This window comes from Petaurus breviceps, unplaced genomic scaffold, assembly GCF_028583685.1.
Source record: "Petaurus breviceps papuanus isolate PSGF00001 unplaced genomic scaffold, PetGlider_PUasm1.0 91041, whole genome shotgun sequence".
In the NCBI taxonomy this organism is placed as follows: Eukaryota; Metazoa; Chordata; class Mammalia; order Diprotodontia; family Petauridae; genus Petaurus; species Petaurus breviceps.
In genome coordinates, this window is record NW_027187400.1 from 35,401,582 (window position 1) to 35,418,073 (window position 16,492).

At 43.8% G+C, this 16,492-nt stretch overlaps 1 long non-coding RNA gene across 1 annotated transcript in view; it reads left to right on the top strand.

Annotated features, from left to right (window-relative positions):
• The window catches only part of LOC138153982 (uncharacterized), a 29,124-nt gene that overhangs the window by 1,130 nt on the left and 11,502 nt on the right, over positions 1–16,492 (top strand). The window lies entirely within an intron of this gene.

The following is a 16,492-nucleotide window of genomic DNA, read 5'->3' on the forward strand; positions in this document are numbered from 1 at the left end:
CTCTCTCTCTCTCTCTCTCTCTCTCTCTCTCTCTCTCTCTCTCTCTCCTCACAAACACACCCACAAACCCACACCCACACACACACACACCCACACACCAACACACACACACACACCCCTAATACCCTAATGAACCAGTATGAACTGAAACCAAAGTGTTATGTTAAATTTAAACTACAATAAAGCTAGGGAAACAGACTGTTCTTTGGACTAAACTATATTTCATGGGAGTTCAAGCAGAGATGTTAACCAGCAAATTTTTGCACCCAGGACAAGAAGCTTGAAATATCCCTTTAATTCAGTTTGAGGGAGAGGGTAGAGTGGAGACCCTGGGACACCACAAAACCCCTTGGCTGCTACTGATTGGGGGTGAAGGGTGGGGGGTGGGATAGGGCTGGCTGGAGTGTATCTGATTTGCTGCCACTGGTAGGAAGAAGCAGCTTTTTATTTTAACTTGCTATTTGTAGCCTAGATTCAGCTGTTTCCGTGTTGCTGAAGAAGTAAAAAGATCTGTAAATGCTTATTCTGTATTTCCGTGCCTTGGAACAAAGCTCTGACAATCTCACCTTAGTTATAATGCTGATTGAACTAGGGAAGCATCATGTGAATAAAAAAAGTGAGGAAAATATTTTTATTATGGTAAGCAAAATCATCCACTCTGAAGATGTATACCAAATGTCTATTCTATGCTAGGGGATGATTAAGTGGTATAAATATAATATCTAGTTTGGGGCATCACATTTCTTAGGGCATAGAGAAGACAACAGTGTATATACACATAATATATATATATATATACATATACTTGTGTATATGTATATATATATGTGTGTGTGTGTTTCTGTGTGTGTGTTAGACACTGTCTCTGGGTTCAAATCCTTCCTCCCATGTTTGCTATTTGTAAAATCTTGGGTTTCCTCTATGTAAAATGAGAGGGTTGGATTGATTATATGATCCCTGAGGTCTCATCCAGCTTTGACGTATGACCCTATAATCTAGATCTAGAAGAGGTGTTTGTGCTCCTTTCCCCATTTTAAAAATGGGAAAACTGAGGTCTAGATGATAGGAGAAATAATATTCACAAGGTCACTTAACCACAAAGTTGGAATCTGAGTCGAGTTTTTTTTTCCATTTCAAATCTGTTCATCTTTTCACTATTCTATGTCACAGAAGGATATTGACAAATGAGATTAACCAGAATGTCTAAGGGTATCAAGTACATGCCATACAAGGTTCAGCAGAATTAACTGGAAATGTTTAGATTGGAAGAATAGAGAACAAAAGACACAAGGTCGGTAGGAGGTGGAAGAAGGCAATGTAAAAGGAAATGATGGTTGCATTCTAGTACTAAAAGAACCCCCAAAACCCAGAAGTCCTATTGTAGAAGAGGCTCTGTCCTGTTTGGCAGAACCAGAGCAGAGCTCGGATCATTGAGTGGTATTAGTTCTAACTGTCTAATGTCAGGACAGGCTGCCTTGGGAGACAGGAAGCCCCCTTCAATGGAAACATCCAGAGGCTTGATGCTGTCAGAGACACCAAGGAAGGGATTTCTACCTTTGGAGGGAGGTTGAATTTAGGGGTCCTCTTAGATGTCTATCAATTCTGTGATGCTGTGATTCCTACCTGCCCAATGTGGCAATTAAAAAGGTTCAAGAGACATCATTTCTCAGTAATTTTATCATTTTACTAATAAGACCAGCACATTTATTGATAAAAGGATGATCATTTGGCCATCTCACTTAGACCAAAAGACCATCATGGCAGCAGGCTCACAGTATATATACCCTTCAAAGAGTCAGTGTTCCCCAGGGTGGGAATCAACCCTGATTGGTTAACAATTAATGAGAGAATGAATATTACAATGAGGGGTTGAGAGAGAGAGACATCATGGCACCCTTGAACAGAGAGGCTATCTCTATACCCAGACCAGCCCCAATCTTGGGAAATCTAGACAAAAAGATGTGTCTCCACTCAAACTTGACTGAATGGAATTCACCTGAGACATTCCTTGTTAGGTCGTGTGGGGCCATATAGAGGAGAAGGTTAACTCAACCTTCAGAGAATGAGATCTTGAAAATAAAAAAGGGGAACTCTGAATCTTCCCAAATTATTAGTTATTAATGATAATTTCTCTCACCAATCAGTGTGCACCTAGGGGCATTTCACTTTAAGTGTTTGTAGGCTGGGACCAGCATGTTTGTCTTGCTCCTTACCTAGAATTTCTGTTCCCTGGAGTCCAGAGTCTTCTCTTTTCTTTTGAATACACTCACAGGGGCAACTAGGTGGATGGATAGAGGGCCAGGGTTGGGGTCAGGAAACTTCTTCTTGGGTTCAAATCTGGCTTCAGACACTTCCTAGCTGTGTGACCCCAGGTAAGTCACTTCACCCAGTTTGCCTCACTTTCCTCATCTGTAAAATGAGCTTCAGAAGGAAATGGCAAACCACTCCAGTATCTCTGCCAAGAAATCAACAACCGTGCCTTTAGCTAAATCATGGTGCACACTAAGTGTTGATTGATTAATTGGAGAGAGAGAGAGAGAGGGAGAGAGAGAGAGAGAGAGAGAGAGAGAGAGAGAGAGAGCTTGGAAATACAGAGCTGATTCTTATTTTAACTGAAATCGCTGCTATCCTGTCCTCCCCAGTCATTGGAAAGCTGACAACTCCCTCCATCTCATGACAGGGTTAGGGAACTTACTGAGTGGTCTCATCTTACAGTATTTCTTGACTAAATCTTCATGGAGCTCTGGGCTTGGAGTCAGGAGAACCTGAGTTCAAATCCCACCTCAAACACTCACTAGCTGTGTGATCACTGGGGAATCATTTACCATCTCTTTATCTCATTTTCCTGATCTGTAAAATGGGGATACAAATATAGTGCAGTGGAAAACCTGAGTTCAAGTCCTGCCTCTGACACATCTTGGCTGCGTCATCCTGGGCAAAGCTCTGTAACAGTATAAATGGCAGACAGCAACTGCAAAGTCAGGAACCTGTGTAGGTTGATTGTTTTTTATAAACACTTGCAAAACACCCTCAGTGTCCAGGACCTTAGGGGCACCTTGGCCCCTTCAGTCCTACCTCACAAAGGGAAATGTGATTTCAAAACCTGGGAGCATCATTTTCCCTGGGATTCTGAACCAAATGGCATCAAAATGGTACAAATACACCACCCCTGTTGCAGCTAATCAGAAAGAGGAAGAACGATTAGCAAAATCCTTCATCAGGCACCTGATTGTCTGACTTGGGCTCCTGCAGCTGATTAAATATCAGTATCCTTAGTAGCTGTAAGTAATGACAGTGTTCTTAAATCTCACCTAATATGTATCTTGTACTTAGGAGACCCAAAAATACAGTCTCAGTCTTTAATCTCACCCCACTCACGTCCTAACTACCCCCTGCAATTTATCTATCCAATTCCTAACCATCCTTCAAGGCCTAGCTCAGGTCAGAGGAGCTTTGTAATACCACTCTGGCTCTGAGTATCTTTGAGTCTTCTCTGAAGTTCTATAATGCTTAGAGTTTGTAGCACATAATTCAGCATATAACCATAAGATTGTTGAATGTCAGCACTGAAAGGGTGTCAGAACATGTCATCACCTCAACTCTGATTTGTCTGATGTCAAGTCAAGCACTCTATCTGCTGCAATCTTCTATTTGGGCCATGAGTCTGAGCTCAAAAAAGTCAGCTCTGGAAGGGACCTTAGAAGGACATTGGAACAAAGAATGTCAGAGTTGGGAGGGCCCTTAGAACAGGGAACATCAGGGCTGGGAGGGCCCTTAGAACAGGGAATGTCAGGGCTGGGAGGGCCCTTAGAACAGGGAATGTCAGGGCTGGGAGGGGCCTTAGAGATCATAGTATCCAGAAAAAAATAGATTTAAAAACTGGAAGGGACCTTAAAAGCTATTTAGTCTAATTCCTTCATTTTATAGAAATGGAAACTAAGACCCAGAGAAAAGAAAGGAATTAATGGTAAAGCCAGAACTAGATCTTAGGTTTCCCAAACCCGGCCCAACACTGGCTCCCCTATCCCCCAGTACCTTCCTATTGATGTCACTGTCGTCACTCATGTGTGCACAAATCACCACCTCTTTTAGACTAGGAATAACTTGAGGATAGACGCTGTGTGCTGCTCTTCTTCTCGCTCCCCACGATGCCTTAGAGATAGTAGGGGTGCCTTTCTCTAGGCACCAGATAGTAGCAAACATGATCTAATGAGTGGGCATCAGGGATCTTGGGTCATGGTTCTGATCCTTCTTTTAATTCTCTCTGTGGGCAAATCACTCGCCCTCTTTCCATCCTGGCTTCCTCAGCTGTACAAGGAAGGCACAGGCTAGACAGTCGTCAAGGTTCCTTCCTAGCTCTGAGTTTCTGCTCTAAGCTCTGCCATTTCGTTCTAAGGCCACACCCAGGTGTGATAGTTTGTGTTTCTCAGGTCTGCTCTCCTGTTTGATGTCCCAAAGTCTCTCCCAGCTCTGTCTGGCCTGTGTTCTGAGATCCTGCTCAGGTCTGCCATTTTATATTCCAAAGACCCTCCCAGCTTTTACATTCTATTCTCTAAGGTCCTTCCCAAATCCTGCATTCTGCGTTCTTCTGTCTCAAAAATGTTACATCCTGAGACCCTTTCTAGCTCCGACATTCTGTGTTTAAAAGTATTGTCTGGCTCTGATTATTATTATTATTATTATTATTATTATTATTATTATTATTATTTCCCATGTTTAGATGTTCCTTCAGCCCTAAATGCCTATGATTCCTCAGACTGATCCCAGGTGCCTGAGAGTATTATACTTTGACTACAAATCATCTCTAGCAGCAGGACAGAGAGAGACAGAGAGAAGAGAGAGAGGAGAGAGAGACAGAGACAGAGGCAGAGAGAAAGACAGAGACAGACAGAAAGAAAAGGAAGACAGAGAGACAGAGGATGGACCATCTTCTAACAGGTCATTCTTTAAGCCCCTGTCTGTCTCTCTCTCTTCACTGGTTTGTGTAGCTTTGGGTGGGTAGGTGAGTGGGTGCCAGGAATATCAGGCGGTGGTGGCCTCAGGACTGGAGTGCATCCCAGGGCTAGGGCCTCAGTGCCAGAATGAGGATGAGTAATAGTTCAGTAACAGAAGGCCCCTTGCTGTGATTATTACCCCAAGTGCTCCTAACAGAATGGGCCTCTTACCTCACACTGACAACATAATAGAATATGCATGGTCCTATTAGCATACTGGGTAATAGCACCCTGGAGGGGACAGGGCCATAAAACTTTAAGTAGAAATCAAAACAGAAGGAGGGAAAAAAGAGAACATTGTCACAAGCAGGAGGAGGGGGGAAAAAACCCTAGAAGCCTGGGGGCAAATTTTGCTGAAGCGAGCACAGCCAGCCATAATTCCTGAGCTACTCCCCATGCAAATGGTAATAGACACAGTCCCATGAATACCATCAGGGCCAGACTGGCCAGGAAACATTAATTGAGATAATGCCGCTCTCTCCAATGCAGGAGGGAGTCATACTTCAAAGTAGACGAGAACAGCAGCTCCGAAACATCTGCAGGAAACTCTACGGCCATAGGAGCCAGTAGGTGGCTTCCAGTGCCCCCTGATCCCCTGGTGGATACAGCGATGGGGACCGCTAGCTAGATCAGGTACATGAGCTGAATAGAAAAGGGATTACACCTAGGTGTTGTAGCAAAGTAAGCAGGGAACTTCACACTTGTCCGAGTTTGAATCCTGCCTTGACATTTACTAGATGTGTGACCTTGGGAAAGTCACTTTACTTGCTTATTCTCGGTTTCTTTATCTATAAAATGGGAAGAATAATAGCATCTCCTTCATAGAGTCATTGAGAAGGTCAAATGGAATAATATATGTAAAAATGCTTTGCACACCTTAATGTGCTACATGAATATTAACTATTATTAGTCTTGTTCCAAAGAAATAACCATCAGTCACCCATGTGATGGGCCCCAGGAAATCTGTGACAATCCCATAGCCATTGACCCTCGTCAGACTTCCTAAGGAGTACCGTGTTCAGTTCTAGGCACGATGGTTGAAAAGGATATTGGTAAATTGGAAGAGTGTTCAGGAGAAAGCAGCTAGGTTGGGGAATGACCTTGGCTCTTCTGCAGAGTGGAAGACTCCAGGTGGATAGAATCACTGCCTTCAAGTCTCTGAAGGGCTGTCTTATGGAGGACCAGGTAGACCTCTTCACTTTGGTCTAACTGGGCAGAATTCTGATCGATGGGAGGAAATGGCAAGGCACACATCAGGGTTCAAAATCAGAACAAAAGTCTTAGCAATTAAGACTGCCCCCCCAAATGTCATGGACTGTCTTGAGAGGTAGCTGCTTCTTCTTCCTCCTTGGATTTCTTCCTGAAGATGACCACTTGTCTAGTATCATAATGAGGATTTCTTCTGTGCCTCAGTTGGGCTAAATGCTGACTGGGGTTCCTTCCCTCCTGCCCTCAGATTCTGTGATTCTTTGATTTGAGAATTCTGAGAAAATTCCTGTCTAAAAATTATTCCACCACTGGGCTGAAATACCTCTATTAGAGATGCATAGAGATGGGGGTTAAGACTATTCCTCACCTTTCTGAGAACCCTCAGAATCCTTCAAAGCTCAGTTCAAGAGATACTTCTTATACAGAATTTCCTCACCCTTACCCCCACCCAGCTGTTAGCACTCTCTCTAACACCTTCTAATTACTTGTATATATTTGTTGTTGGTTTTCAGCCATTTCAGTCATACCCAACTCTTCATGACCCCATTTGGGGTTTCTTGGCAAAGATACTTGAATGGCTTGCCATTTCCATCCCTAGCTTATTTTACTGATAAGGAAACTGAGGCAAACAAGGTGAAGTGACTTGTCCAGGGTCACACAGCTAGTAAATGTCTGAGTCCAGATTTGAAGTCAGGTCTTCCTGACTTCAGGCCCTGGTGCTTTATTCACTGTGTCACCTAGATGTCCCCAATTGGGTTTTGCCCAATGTCTCCAAGCAATTAGTTGGCAGAACTAGGATTTTGGAATCCAGGTCTCCTGACATCAAATCCAGCCTTCTTCCCACCATACCTATGCTGCCTTGCTAGCATAATGAGAGCTGGAAATGTTTGGTCCCTTGCCTGAGTCCCCTTTTCCCCTGTGAATCAAGCTTTGTGAGCAGGGCTAGTTCTCCCTAGTTCTTCCTAGACTGGAAGGAGAGGCAGGCCCAGGACCATTCCCTTTCCAGGCAGTGGTGACAATTATCATACCAACAATAGCTAAAATTGATAGAGCGCCTCAAGGATTACAAAACACTTTATGTTATTTCATCTGATCTTCACAATGACCCTATGACAGTAGATGCTTTTATTATCCCCATTTTACAGATGATAACACTGAGGCCAGAAGGGCTAAGTGACTTAGCCAGGGTCACACAATAACCAATAAAGATTGAAATGAAAGTATTTGTGGCTTCTCTGCACAATGTTCCCTAGCCATATCACATGCCTGAAGGTGAAAAAATGCCTTTGTTTCTTCTGTGATGGAAATTCCCTGGGCTGATGAACTAAGACATTTTCCCAATGAGAACACAGATGGGACCAGACTTAGAGGATGAGACAGCTCAGGAGAACCCAAAGAGAGAAAAGGAGGGAGAGAAGGAGGGGGAGGGGGTTTTAAAGTTGAAGGCAACCTTACAGATCATCAAATGCAATCTCCTCATTTTTACAAATGAGGAAACTGAGTCATGAGGAATCTTGTCCAGCATGTGGCAATTGAAAGTTTGTGAAGCATTTTACAAAACTGATCCCCCTGCAAAAGCCCATGAAATGGGTGCTGGGGGTAATATTATTCCCCGTGTTTGAGAACCTATTCTGCTACTTATCATCTGAGTAGCCATGCACTAGGCAGTCAGTCAACAAATGTTTATTTAAGCATCTACTCTGTGCTGGGCACTGGGGCCAAGTCCTAGGGAAGGCAGGAGACCTCTCAATCTACAGGAAGACAGCTAGCTGCAGACGCTCTCTCTACAGAATAAATTGGGGATAATCAATAGAGAAGAGGGACTGGGAAAGGCTTCCTGTAGGAGGTGGGATTTTAGCTGAGACTTGAAGAAAGCTGTAGAGATCAGTAGTCAGAGCAGAGGAGAGGCCACATTCCAGGCATGGGGGAGCCCTGACGTGGAATGTCTCATCAGAGGAACAGGGAAGAGGCCAGAGTCGTGGGATGTTTGGATTGAAGAGCGTGGGAGTGGGGGGAGGGAATAAGGAGACTGGAAAGATGGGGGAGTCAGGAAGATCTGAATTCAAGGTCAAGTCTCTGACATGTAGTATTTGAGAAAGTTACTCAGTGTAACTAGGCATCTCTGTAACTGTAAGTGACAGTAGTTAATGCATCAGGAGTTCCCTGTGCTAATGAAATTATAATGAACAAATGTGAGGGTCAACTAGGTGGGTGCAGTGGATGGTGCACTGGCCCTGGAGTCAGGAAGACCTGGGTTCAAATCTAGCCTCAGACACTTACTAGCTATGTGACCCTGCACAAGTCACTTAACCCCGGTTGCCAACCAGAACAGCAAAATGTGAAAGCTGGTCTGCAAGGCTCATGAAGCCTTACACAACAATGAAGCATCTAGGGTGTGCAGTGGATAGGACACTACATTCAGATTCAGCCTTAATAGTTGTGTGCCATTGTCTACTTCAGTTTCCTCAACTGTAAAATAGGAATACTTAAAATAAAAAAAAAATAGGATGCCTTCCAGGATTGTTGTGGAGATCAAATGAGATATTATTTGTATGAATGCTTAAAACAGTTTCTGGCATATAGTAGGTGTTTAATAAACGTTTTCTTTCCCTTGTTTATTACCAGAAGGTAGAGGCAGAACCTTCTCTTTCTAGAAGCAAGGATTAGCACATTTTCTCAGTTTAGTTAAATTCCCAACCTTTTCCACTGAGCCAAGCTTGGAAAGGGAGTACAGTAAATGGGGCATTGACATGAATTAAATCAGCTCTGCCCCAGACCACTGCTCCCCCACACTCACCCTGACCTCTTTGCCTTTTAGAAAAGGGAAACTTGGGGAAGGGGGGTAGTCAGTGGACTGAGGAAAACCTCACCAGGAATATCAGCAGATCTGCTGTCCTGTTCAGCCTGACTGAGAAGCAAGGTCAACATCGGCTGAGGCTCAGAGAGGTCAGTGTGGGGACCAAAGAGGATAGGGTGGAAATATGCAATAAATACCAATCTTTCAGCATTGAAGTGGGGAGGGGAGCCCACTCTCCCCACACACACATGCGCACACACACACACACACACACACACACTCCAACATGAATAGCACTCACAATCTGTCTGACCCTTCACCAAAACGAGTAACAGAACTAGGAAAAATATGTCAAATGGCCCTTAAAATCCTCTTCACAGACTGGGACAGCCACCGTGTTTCTTTGCATAATACTTTAGTAGAAAGGTCATTAAGTCTGGGGTACAAAGATCCTAAATCTGGGACAGCTAGGTGGTGCCATAGTGCATATAGCACTGGGACTGAAGTCAAGAAGGTTCCTCTTTCTGAGTTCAAATCTGGCCTCAGGCACTTTCTAGCTATGTGACCCTGGACAAGTCACTTAACCCTATTGGTATCAGTTTCCTCATCCATAAAATGAGTTGAAGAAGTTGAAGAAGAAAATGATAAACCACTCCAGGATCTCTTCCTCAAAAAAAAAACCTCAAATGGGATCACGAAGATCAGGACACGACTAAAAGTAACTGAACAACAAAACTGTTGTAAACCATCGAGTTTTAGAAGTAAGTGTAGAGGCCATAAAGATCCCTTAGTCCTGAGTTTTTCACCCTTTAGGGAAAAAAAACTGCCTTTGATTTCTTCAAATTTAATGAAGTCCTTGAATGATTATGCAAGGGACATAGGGACATCCATAGAATCATAGCTTTAAAGCAGGAATAGGCCTCAAAGGTCATCTAGTCCAATGTTTTCTTCTTACAGAGGGGGAAACTGAGGCTCTTCGAGTAAAGTGGCTTCCCCAGGATCATAAAATAAGTACCCAAGGTACAATTTGAACCCGTATCTCCCTGACTTCAACTCAAACCATCTGTCCACTAAACTGAATTGTAGAAGTTCTATTCTCCTCTCTGGGAGTGCTGAGAAATGGAAGGAGAGGAAAGCCCGGGAGCAGAGGCCACCAACTTGGAGAGCTCCAAAGCGAAGCTTCAAGGTGCTAGATAGTGTCTGCTGACTGGAGCTTCTGATCTGGTCCAACCCCTTCCTTTTACAGAGGAGGAAATGAAGCCCAATGTCATGAAGTCACTTGCCCAAGGTGGTCCAAGTCCTTATTTTACAGATGCAGGTCTGTTTCCAGTTGTCCTGATCTATATCTGGCCACTGGACCCAGATGGTTCCAGAGGAGAAAGTAAGGCTGGTGACTTTATACAGTCCTGCCTCACTTACATCCAATTCACTTGCATGTCATGGCATCACCTCCCTGATGCCATGGCCCTCTTTGAGAATGTAAGATAAGCAACAACAACATTTTACTGCTGAGGAAACGGAGTCCAAAAGACTTAGGGACTTAAGATAAAAATTTTATAGCTCCAGGGGATGTCAGAGGGCATCCTGCTTCCTATTACAGCTGAGGAACCTACGTGACCTGATCAAAGAGCAGAAGTGAGATTTAAAACTCAGGTCCGCTGAGTGTTAACTATTATATTCTGTTTTTTGTTTTATCTGGGGTTTTAGGACCAACAGCCTCATAGATAAGGGTGGCCCCATAGCAGCAGATGTCCAGTGACTCCCAGACCTGCTTTGGAGACTTTGAGGTTCACTCCAGATATATGAGATCCAAGATGGAAGAAGCCTATAATATTAAAAAAAATAATAATAAAACATAAAGCCACAATCCAAAGAAAACTTAAGTGATGGTCATCTTATAAGATTTACAAATAGAATTTACTTTAGAGCTATAGGATAATAGGTTCCTAGATCATATAGGGTATTGGACTTCCAAGGCCATCTAAACCGGTCCCAACAATTATTAGTCCCAACAACAATTAGTTGAGAAAACAGCTCCAGGGGAGGAAAAGTGATTTATTCAAAGTCGTACAACAGGTAAGCAATGGAGGCTAGATTGGAGCCCACTAGCACTTTCAAATCTAGAGTTAAATACCACAATATTTTTTTCATATCCTTAGCAGGAGAAAAGTTTCTTAATTGAATGTTGCTATTGGCCTTGGTCACCCACACAGGACCAGGCTGGCTTCTCACCTGTCTCTTAAGAGGTTTTAAACCTGTGGTGCCAGCCTGGGACCTTGAAGTGTGTCTGGGGTAACGGAGTGGCGGGACATCTGCTACTGTGAGCCCACCTCCCCTGGAGGAGCTCTCTCCAGCTCCTTGGGGGCGAAGAACAAAAAGGAGAAGGTTTCTGGAAAAAGGCTCTAGGGGCATCTGGGAGCGTTTAGGGCTCTTCTCCAGGCATCGTGAGCTATTGAGTTTGATGGGAGGTGGGTATCACTTTCGGAACTTAATCTTAACAGACCATCCATTGAAATGAAGCCCCTTTGCCTATCATTATAGCTGGAGCCGGGAAGTTGCGCGCGATCTCCCGGTAGAGCGCAGCCAGCCATCGGGACAGGAGAGGAGGCGGGCGAGCATCTCTGGATTGCATCTGTATAAATTAGAGGGGGCAACTGGGATCACCTGATTGGCATCCTGGGTTTGTTTTGTACTTTGTTTTGTTTTGGTTTCAGGGGAGGGAGGGGGCGTCCAATTCAAAGGCAAAGGCAAGTACAATCTGTTTGTTGACTTTCTAAAACCCAAACAGAGACATCAGGCACCTCGGAGGTCTGGGAGGAGGGCAGCTGCTCCAGATTGCGCACCCTTTGGAGGGGCCAGATGCTGCGCTACTGTGCAGAAGGGTGCTTCCATCGGGGAGAGCAGAGCATGGGGCCAGCAGGGAGCTGAGTTCAGATGTGCCCCTTCCCATCGCCCTTGGACTGGATTTCTTCCAAGGCTCCATTTCTTTTTCAGGGTTTTTCAATAAACATAATTGGAGGTTCTGAGTTTGGGATATAGAGATGTCTATTTAGAACACTTAAAATTTTGTCACACAGTGCTATGTTTTTAGAAATATACATATGTTTGGGGCGGCTAGGTGGTGCCGTGAATAGAGCACCAACTGGCCCTGGAGTCAGGAGGACCTGATTCAAATCCAGCCTCAGCACTTAACACAAAAATCTAGCCATGTGACCTTGAGCAAGTCACTTAACCCCAATTACCCTAACTTCCCCCCTCCAAAAAGCAAAAACTTAAAAAAATACATCTGTTAATGTTTTATTCTATATCCCTTTAATATGTACTCAACACTTTCTATGTGTGCCCCATGTATGTTCTGAGTGTCCTTATCCCAACATCCTCAGAGATGAGTCTTGTGTCCCAGAGTAGGCTGCATCTAGGCCTTAGGGTCCTAGAGGACATTCTGAACAGTCTGGGGGTGATTCTCTAATGTTATTGGCTGAGGATCCTGCCAGTGTGTTACTCTTCCTCCCTGCCTCAAAGATTATTAATTGAGAAACAATTCATCTGTCAGTCTTAAGAAGATTTTTTTAAAGGATATTCACCAGTCAGGATGCTGCACACCTATAATCTGGGCTACTGGGGAGACTGAGGTGGGTGGATTGCTTGAGCTTTGTGCTCCTAGGAGTAGTGAAGTCTATTGGGTATACCCTCTAAGTCTGGGACCAACATGGTGAGCCCAGAAGAGCCAAAGGCCACTAGGATCCTTAAGAAAGAGGGAACCAGCCCAGGTCAGAGCTTTCATTGATGGGATCCCAAAACTTCCAGCCTGGTAGGATAGAGAGATTTGTCTTAGCAAAAGGACAGGGATAATTTCCTGGGGGTAGTTTAGTAAGGACAGTTAGTATTAAAAAAATCCATCCCGAAATCAATGACTCTCTCCCACAAGTATATAGAGTCTAAGGAAAAGGGGTCTCAAGCTTAGAGAATATATGAGAGGGAAGTCACAGCTCCTGTTTATTGGAGTTATGGTGTAGTTTCTTTACTGGGCTCTTTGTGAAGTCATGAGCCAATCTGGCCTTGACTTGAAATGTTGTCAGACAACCCAAAGAAGTCTATTACTGGGTCTCCTTTGTTCAAAGGAGGAGACAAATAGAAATAATCAATCCATATTCAGTCAACAAGCATTTACTAAGTATTGGCTGTGTGCTAGGTATTATGCTAAGCACCAGGTATAAAAGAGAGTCAAAACCATGGTGTCCATTCACAAAAAGCTCACATTTCTAATGGGGAAGAGAATATGTAAATCACATATACAAAACATATAAGGAATATTTGAAGAGAAAAAACCTTGGTAGCTGAGGTCCTCCTGAAGAAGGAGATATTTTGGCAGCCTTGAAGGAAGCTAGAGATGCTCTGAGATTGAGGTGAGGATATAGAGTGTTCCAGGCACAGAGTAGGATGGGGGAAGGCATCCCATGACACTCCAGACAGCTCAAGGGATCGATAAGTCCTAACTCCAAAGGGATTTTGTCTGTTCCTATATTTAGTCATATCCCGACTACTCTATATTGGGGCAGAACCTAGAGACTGTCTCTTTGTCTAATGGTTAAAAAACAAATGCACGTCCCCTGTCATCCAGTCATCCGGTGGTCAGGATAATGTTGTCTGATTAGCAGTGACTCTGGGAATGGTTACATGTAACAACATCATTTCCTTGGAATGAGACAAGAATGTGGGCCCAATGGGGGACAGTGGGGTGGACCAAAGATGCATAGATATCTCCTTGTATCCTTCCTGTCTGAGTGAATAATTTTGTTCAATGAGGGGCTTGGAGCATGCCCAGAACTCCTAATATGGAGGCAGCCTGCTTTTGGAAAGAGACATTTCACATTCTTCCAGTCCAGATTTTGTAACATGGAGGCACCTTGCTTCTGGCCATACTCCAACCTCCCTGACCAGCAGCCACCCCTTCCCCAACTCCATTACATTTGTATGTCAAACTTTGACATTCACAATATTTGTAAGGGGATTCTCTGAACTCTTAAGTTGCAAAGAGTGAAAGACCTGTATTAATAGATGAAGTTTCCTCCCTAAACTAATTGAACCATAGTCTCTATCCCTATTCCTATTTGCAGTAATTCAACAAATTCTTACATTTAGATCAGCTTAAGGCAAAGGCTTTACTTCTGTTTCTGGAGATCCCACACCTGCCTAAGCACATCCTGTCCCATCAATTATCCAAACCATGGTTAACCGGCAAGCATTTATTTAGCAGTTACTATGTACTGGGCATTACAAAGAAAGGCAAAAACAACAATTACCACCAAAAAAAAAAAATAAACAAGAAAAAAAAAAACCAGGGTCCCTGCCTGCCTTCAAGGAACTGACAGTTCTAACAGAGGAGAAAATAAACACACTAAAATGTATATGCAAGATATATACGGTGCTAAATGGGTCCCATAATGTTGTCATTTTTTTGTCTCACAGGGTCGTTATGAGAAAAGCATCTTGTAAACCATCACTTTAAAAAAATCTCACATAAATTAAAAAATAACAAAAAGATTTCTAGAAATGTGAGCATATGCTTTCTGTGTTCTGATGGCCTTTTCCCTATTTTATAAAGAAAATGATGTGGGAAGGCTGAGCAGAGGGAAACACGCTGCTCCCCACCAAAAAAAAAAAAAAAACCCCTCTTCCCTGGGTTCTGGAATTGACTCTCAGTGGCCTTTTGTGTGCATATGTGTGTGTCTGGGTCTGGGTCTGGGTCTATGTGTGTGTGTCTGTTTGTGAGCGTGTGTGCAGCACAATTGTATTTCCCAGTCAGCACATGATAGAAGGAGGGAGCCTGCTAGGAGACCCGAGACAGAAAGAGCAAGTTAGAGTCTCGGCTTCCGCAATTGTTCGTTAGCTAACGGCTTCGTGACAAATGCCCATATAACCCAGCTGGAAAGCAAGCAATATTGTTCCATCAGAAGCTTTATTAGGACATGAACCTTATTTAGAAAACATTATCTAGGAAAATCCTTAATAGAGCAGGACCCCGCCTCAGCCCTCCGCCACCGCTGCCTTGCTCCGCCATCCGGGCCAGGTTATGTATTTATGAAGTTGTGCGGGGACCCATTTAGCAGCAGGCCTGCCGTTTATCTCGTAAATATCGAATGCCAAACAGAAAGGAGAAGAAAATAACAACATAAAAAATTTATCTTTGAGGGGGAAACAAAACGGATGCTGGGAAGGTCTTCTGTTGCAGCTGAGAATGCCTTGATGTACAATCAAGGTGATCAAGGTGGGGGACAGAGGTGAGGCTGAAGGGATGGGGATTAAACGTAACCTAAAATGGGGGGGAGGGGGAAGGGCCCTCTGGCTTGAGGGGCTGCCTTCTTTTTTTTTTCCTTTTTCCTTTTTGCCCCCCCTCCTGTCCCCCGGTTTTCTGGTTGCAGGCTAGGTCGGGGGAGTGGGGGACGTGGAAAATGAATCCCCCGGGCTGTAATCATTGTAACTGTCAGGGGAAAAAGTCAGGGTCTTAGATAGCACTGGTCTGCTCTGACTTTTGACCACAAAAAAAAAAAATCTATATATGAAAACTATAGCCAGAGGCAGTCTTGTAAGGAATGAGGACGATTTAACTCCTGCTGACTTGGATAGGCATCTGGAAACCCGGCTCCATGCTGGGCTTGGCTCGGCTCAGCCAAGGTCTTCATTTGCCAATGGACATGGGTGAGTGGACAGTTCGTATTCCCAAGTGCCCCCTAAGTTGCCAACCTCACATCCCTGGGGAAAGCCCAGGGATAATATAATTATTGTTATAATTATAATAATTAGAATTACGCAGTGCCTTAAATTAGCCAACCACTTTACAATCGCTACAGGGAGGAAGTGTGGTTCAATGGAAAGGACCCTGAATTTACTGAAAGAGAGGCAGTTCAAATCTTGGTACCACTTACTATCTCTGTGACCTTGGAAAAATCTCTGGGTCTCAGTTTCCTCCTTTGTAAGACCAGGGGAATGGACTAAATACCTCTAAGGTCCATTCCAACTTCAAGACTATGATTCTGTGATTTCATTTTGGTCTCACAACAGTGCTGTTATGGAATCGATATTACTCTCCCATTTTAAAAGTAAGGAAACTAAGGTGGGCATTCCCCATGCACCCATGTCCAAAAATCTCTCAGGTTCCTACAGCTAATAAGCAGCATTCCCTCTCTCCCCCAAGTACAGCATTTAGTTCATGAGTATTCCATTCATCTTCACCCCTCCTTCTTCTATTTCTATCATCAAGAGTCACAAAATGTGCCAAGCCTGGGATTATACAGAGACCAAAAAAAAAAAATGTACCATTTAAAACTTGAGCTCATTAAGGTCTGCAAAATGCTTTCCTCATGACCTGTGAGGTAGGTAGGGTAATTATTTGTTATTCTCCATTTGTAGAAGAGGAGATAGAAGCAGAGGGAGAGGGAGAGAGAAATGGAATACTCATGAACTAAATGCTGTACTTGGGGGAGAGAGGGAA